At 51.8% G+C, this 5,746-nt stretch overlaps 1 non-coding gene and 1 pseudogene across 1 annotated transcript; both read left to right on the forward strand.

The window, feature by feature from the left end:
* The first annotated feature begins 305 nt into the window (after positions 1–305).
* On the forward strand, positions 306–373 carry LOC113456112 (annotated as a pseudogene).
* An 861-nt stretch (positions 374–1,234) lies between these two features.
* LOC113456113 lies at positions 1,235–1,305 on the forward strand. Its single transcript, XR_003376984.1, has one exon. It is a non-coding gene; the product is annotated as a small nucleolar RNA SNORD113/SNORD114 family (small nucleolar RNA).
* The last annotated feature ends 4,441 nt before the right edge of the window (positions 1,306–5,746 follow it).

Consider the following 5,746-nt stretch of genomic DNA (forward strand, 5'->3'; position numbering starts at 1 on the left):
GTGTGTGTTGGTGGTGTGTGTTGGTGGTGTGTCTGTTGTGTGTCTTGTCTTTTCCAATCTTTCCTACTAGTTTCCAATTCAAGGAACTGTATTTTAAAAAGCCAGGGGTAGTGGTGTACATCTTTAATCTCCGACCGTGGGAGACAGAGGCAGGAGAATCGCTGTGTCAGACTGGCTTCATCTATACAGGAAGTTCCAGGCCAGACAGGGCTACATCTTGAGGTCCTGTCTTTAAAAACAATATTGAGGATGACCACCAATGACATATGACCCATGCATTGTGACCACTGGTGGCATATGACCCGTGGATCGTGACCACTGGTGGCATATGATCCATGGATCGTGACTACAGGTCTCGAAGCCAGAGGTCTATATTATAAAATATTTAGATTATATATGAGATCCCAGAAACAGATATGAGTAGTAGTCTACTTTTACAATTAGATAAAAACTGGTATGGCATCTTTAAATTTGGTCTGACTTCAGTGGGTGAACACTAGTCGTGTATACTAGAGCAAGGTGAGGTTGCCGTATGAATGCTCTTGATAGGGTCAGAGCCATTGCCGTTGGTTTTGTCAAGAAGGACAGGGAATCATCTAACATACACCTAGATGAGAATTAAGAAGGGGAAGGAGAAGAGACAGACTATACAAATGGGTGAACCCAATGCCAATCTCGTCATAAGCTCTTCTTGTGCTCTCAGAATGGACACCCCTAGGCTGATTTACACTCTCTCCCTTGGTCATGAGCTTTTGTTAGTAAAGACAGACACAGTGTGAGTATAGTTCCTGTCCTTGTGTTGGCTTGGGGAGCTTTGCAAAGCTGATCACTGCATTGATAAAGGACTATCATCCGGGGAAAGCAGCTGTCACTAAAGTGGTACGTGCATGAAAAACAAAAATTTTCTAAATTAAGAATATGTGCTAGGCGGTGGTGGCACATGCCTTTAATCCTAGCACTTGGGAGGCAGAGGCAGGTGGATCTCTGTGAGTTCGAGGTCAGCCAATATACAGAGTGAGTTCCAGGACAGCCAGGGCTATACAGAACCCTGCCTTGGCAAACACACACACACACACACACACACACACACACACACACACACACATCAGAAGAGACACTCATGGTGAAGGATACTCAAAGATCTGTTCTTATATATTTTTTTGTTTCATAATTTCAATAGCACTAGTAACTCAATCAATACATAAAATTTAATCAACAGAAGGAGGACTGATGTTGGATCAATGGCAATACTGCTTGCATATGTGTCATGGATCATGGCTACAGGTCTGGGAGTCTAAGGTACACATCATAAAAAAAGGAAAAGAAATAGGATTGTAAAACAGTGCAGCTGAACGGCAGCTTGCCTGGGACTATACACGAAGCCCTGGGCTCAGTCCCCAGGACTGGGAAATAAGAGTCACCTGAAAGCTGTTTTTGTTTATTTGTTTGTTTTTGTTTTGTTGGAGACAGGTTTCTCTGTGTAGCCCCTGGCCGGCCTGCAACTCACTCTATAGACCAGTCTGGCCTCGACCTCAGAGATCTGGCTGCCTCTGCCTCTGAGTGCAGGGACTAAAGGCATGCACTACTACGCCATATCTAAAGCTGTTTTTACATCACTGGCACAACAGTATGATACCACTATTTCATATTAGGTCAGTATTCCAGGGAAACACGACTTCTAAATCCTTTCAACTGTTTCTGAGCCTCTCTGAGCCTTGATGTGGTTGACCTCCAATGGCTGCCATCTGTCCTCTGGGTACTGGGGATGATTTACTCCAATTGGCAAAGAGCCACAAACAGGAAGAGCCACACTCACGCCTGATCTATCGGAGAACAAGGTAAGCTCAGCTCCATAACCCCTACTACCTAGATCAAAGCAAACAGAAGGCACTTAATAAATGCTTGCTGAAGCCAGGTGGCAGTGGTGCACGCCTTTAATCCCAGCACTCGGGAGGGAGGGACAGGCAGATTTCTCTGAATCTGAGGAAATAAATAAATAAGTAAAGCATTTGCCCACATTTATTTTGGTGCATTTGCTATTATTTAATTAGTTGATTTATCCTGTATATGTACTTTAACAGCTAAGGTATAGATGTATATGTTCCCACTAAGGTATAGATGCATATGTTCCCATCATGGTTAATCTTTCATCTGCAAACCAAAGTACTGTGTCATCTCAGACTCTTCCTATGAGACTATGAAATTATTTATTATAGTTATAATAATTATGTCACCACATTTAAATTTTTAAAAATTTACTCCTACAAATAGCTGCACCAACGATACCAAAACAATGGCACTATCAGTAGACACACTAACATAGAAGAGGGAAATTTTCATAGGGCTCGTCCCTAGACAAAGAACTATGGGCAACTAATGCCTGCTAGAAGGAGAATTAGCCTCTCTCATGGATGAGCCCATATTGGTTATCCAAGACGAGGTGGTTATTTCTGAAACCATATACACACAAACAACAAAAGTGGACTCAGTGGGTTGTATTTATAACTTGTGCACACATATCCACATATTTTGTGTGTAAAAGTACTCATGTTAAATGTATTTTTTTAAACTTATATGTGCTTTATCTGCCTATATGAATGAGCATCATGCGTGTAGTGAGTGCCCTCGGAAGCCAGAAGAGGGCAGCATATCCCTCTGGAACTGGAGTGCCGGTTGGTTGTGAGCAGCTATGTGGGTGCAGAAAACTGAACCCCGGTCATCTGGAAGCACAGCCAGAGCTGACAACCACCGAGTCACCTCTCCAGCCCAGACCCCAATATTTTAAACATGTGGTTCAGTTTGGATTTTATACCTACATAAAAATCTTGTCAGCAATGGCAAGGCAAAATGAAGGAAAGTAAAGATTGGTTTAAGGGTGGGATGGGATGATGGGTAATGATTTCCTTGATTTCTATTAATAAATGTTGGTGTGTGTTGGTGGTGTGTTGGTTTAAGGGTGGGATGGGATGATGGGTAATGATTTCCTTGATTTCTATTAATAAATTGAATTCTTAAATGAACTGACGATGGGAGAGAAAAAGGACTCGGAGAAGTTCTTCATCCCCTGATGCAGGATTTGCGCTGCTCCCAGCCACGATCAGGAAGCTACTTATTACTGTAGCGGGCAGGGGCAGTGGTCATGCAGAGATGAATTGCTATTCAAAGTGCCCAGAATAGGCAACTCTGAGTGCTCAGCCATTCACGGACCATCTCCATCAACAGCCCCCCCTCCCCCCACACACATTTCACCCTGACACACACACACACCAAGGCTCAGGGAAGGCATGGAAAAGGAGGCAGCGTGTGAAAGCAGGATAGGGGAGAGAGCTACGGTTCCCTCTTTCACAAGTTAGCCCAGAGCAGCTGTGGGTGTCTGCACAAGATTAGGCCAGGCAAGAATTCCAACAATGAGTAGGGAGGGGCCACGGGGCCCCACAGCACCTAGGAGCTCTGGACAGTTGATGGCTGCCTGCGCTGGAAGAGTCAGTTTTCTTGAGACCTGTAGCCACCGGTGAGTTCCCCACGCCTCAGTCAGTGGCTGATCCCACAACCACGTGTGCAGACTAACCGTAATCAGGGCAAATAAATAATTATAAAGGACACGAAACTGGATGGGGGATGGAACGGGCTGCTGCAGGGAGCTGAGGGATGAATTGATCAAGATATAGTGCATACATATGTGAAATATTCAAAGAATAAATTTAAAAAGGAAGGAAGGTGAATGGGTGAAGATGGTGGGGTGGGGGTTGAGGGACTTGCAGGTGATTTCCGACCCGGAGAATGGTAGAGGATGCCGGTAAGGAAAGAATTGTTACTGCCGGGTCCCCCCTTCCCTCCTCCGCCCCGCCAAAATCACTGCTACAGAAAAAGCTAAGCAGGAATCTCCACAGGTGTGAAAATTGCTTCCGATGGTCCTTGATGTACCAATCCAGGGTTTAAACACATGCCTAGGTGAGCCGAGACACAAGGTGGGTCAGGCGTTAGACAGAGAAGGCAAGTCCTGGGCGCTAGCTGGCTTTAATGAGTCTGCGTCTGCGAGGGTTAGCGAGGTCATGCCGGGGGCAGGGGCGGGGGGCGCTACACGCTAAGGCTCGCCTTTCTCATCAAATGGACCCTTCGCGCTGCACGACTTGGCTGCCCCAAGTCCCTAAGGTGCTTTGAGAAGAGCACTCCTGGGCGAGCGCACTCTAAGGGCACCTGGGACGCTCTTAGTCCCAAGATGTCACTTGCTTGGGTGTGGGAACAAATCGCAGACTTCTGGATCGGCAGCTCGTCCGCACACAGGCCTTCCTCGTGTTCCGGGCGCAGAAGTCCTGCCCCGGGGCAGTCTCCCACAGTGGGATTCTCCCGACACCACTCGCCTGCGAGCTCACACCCTACCAAAAGAACTTCTGGAAGGTTCTTTCCAACTTTGCGGACGCTCGCCGGTGAACACACTGCTTGCCTACTGCCGGGATCCCACCCGCGTGGAAAAGTGAGCAAGTTCCACAGGGCCTCCCCTCTTGAAAGCCACCGCGGGGTGGGGTGGGGGAGACAAGTGCGCGCGCAAGCGGGAGAGGGGGGCGGAGCCAGATGGTCTTCTCCAGCCCGCCCGTACGTCACGAGCCTCGGCCCCGCCCAGGCAGCAGTGATTGGTAAGCAGGGAGCGCGAGCGCCCGAGGCCCGCCCCCTGCCCGCAGCGGTGCCCCGCCCACCGGTTGACAGGGATGCAAGTCTGGCCTGCAAGTTGGAACAAGAAGATGAGGGCGCCGCCGAAAGGCTCAGACCCTCCAACACTGGTGGCTGTTACCCCGGACCTGGCAGCAGCCAGACGCCCCAAGCTCTTGAGTTCTGGCCCAACTCCGCTCCCGCAGGCCACTTTCCACCCTCAGCCACCCACATCCTCCTTTCAGTCCCCAGAGGCACCCACAGCCCCACGTGCCAGGAGGTCTAGCCTCGAGGACGCACTGTTCCGCACAGCGACTCCCATCCCGATTGCTTCTGCGGACTGTACAGTGCGAGCCGGGTCTGCAAGACTCCCCGCGCACCACTCACGGTCTCCTCACTCCCGGCCCAGCATCCCCTCCGCCTGGCCGCACACCCTAGCTCTGCATCACCCCAACTCCGTGCCCGAAGCCTTCCGCAGCCCCGCTCCCCGGCGGAACCGTCCGTTCCCGGTTCGAGAGTCAGGATGTCCCTCACCCGGAACCCACTAGCGACTACAAACGTCTCCCACAACGTCTGGCCTCCGGGTGAATAAACCTCTTTGGGCCTCAGCCGGCGATCCCGCTGCGCCAGGGCCTCCACCGCGAGCCCCACTCATCCATCCACGCTCCGCGGCCCACACCCCGATCGCTGAGCCCGCTTCTTCCCCCGGGCTCCACTGTACCCTCCCACCTACCGCGAGGCCCCCCGTGTCCCGCGCGGGCTCCGCAGCCCTCCGCCCCAGACCACACCCCGCGTACTGGGCCCCCGACTTGGCCCCGCACCCCTCTCCCGGGCGGGCGGGCGGGCAGCGCCGGCGGCGGTGGAGGCTAGTCCTCGGGCCGGGACACACCCACCCGCCCGCCCTCCCCGCTTTCCTCCCTCCCTCCTGCGCTCCCTCTCTCCCGCCCTCCCGCCCTAGCACAGAGCTCGCTCCTTTCCTCCGTCTCCCGCTCGCGCTTCCCGCGGCGCCGGGCCTCCCGCTCCGCCTCCCCGAGCGCGGCTCTCCCGGGCGCGGCTCCGGGGTTCATGCTGACGAGGCGGCGGCAGCTCCAGCCCAGCG

Source organism: Microtus ochrogaster, chromosome 5, assembly GCF_000317375.1.
Source record: "Microtus ochrogaster isolate Prairie Vole_2 chromosome 5, MicOch1.0, whole genome shotgun sequence".
Classification (NCBI taxonomy): domain Eukaryota; kingdom Metazoa; phylum Chordata; class Mammalia; order Rodentia; family Cricetidae; genus Microtus; species Microtus ochrogaster.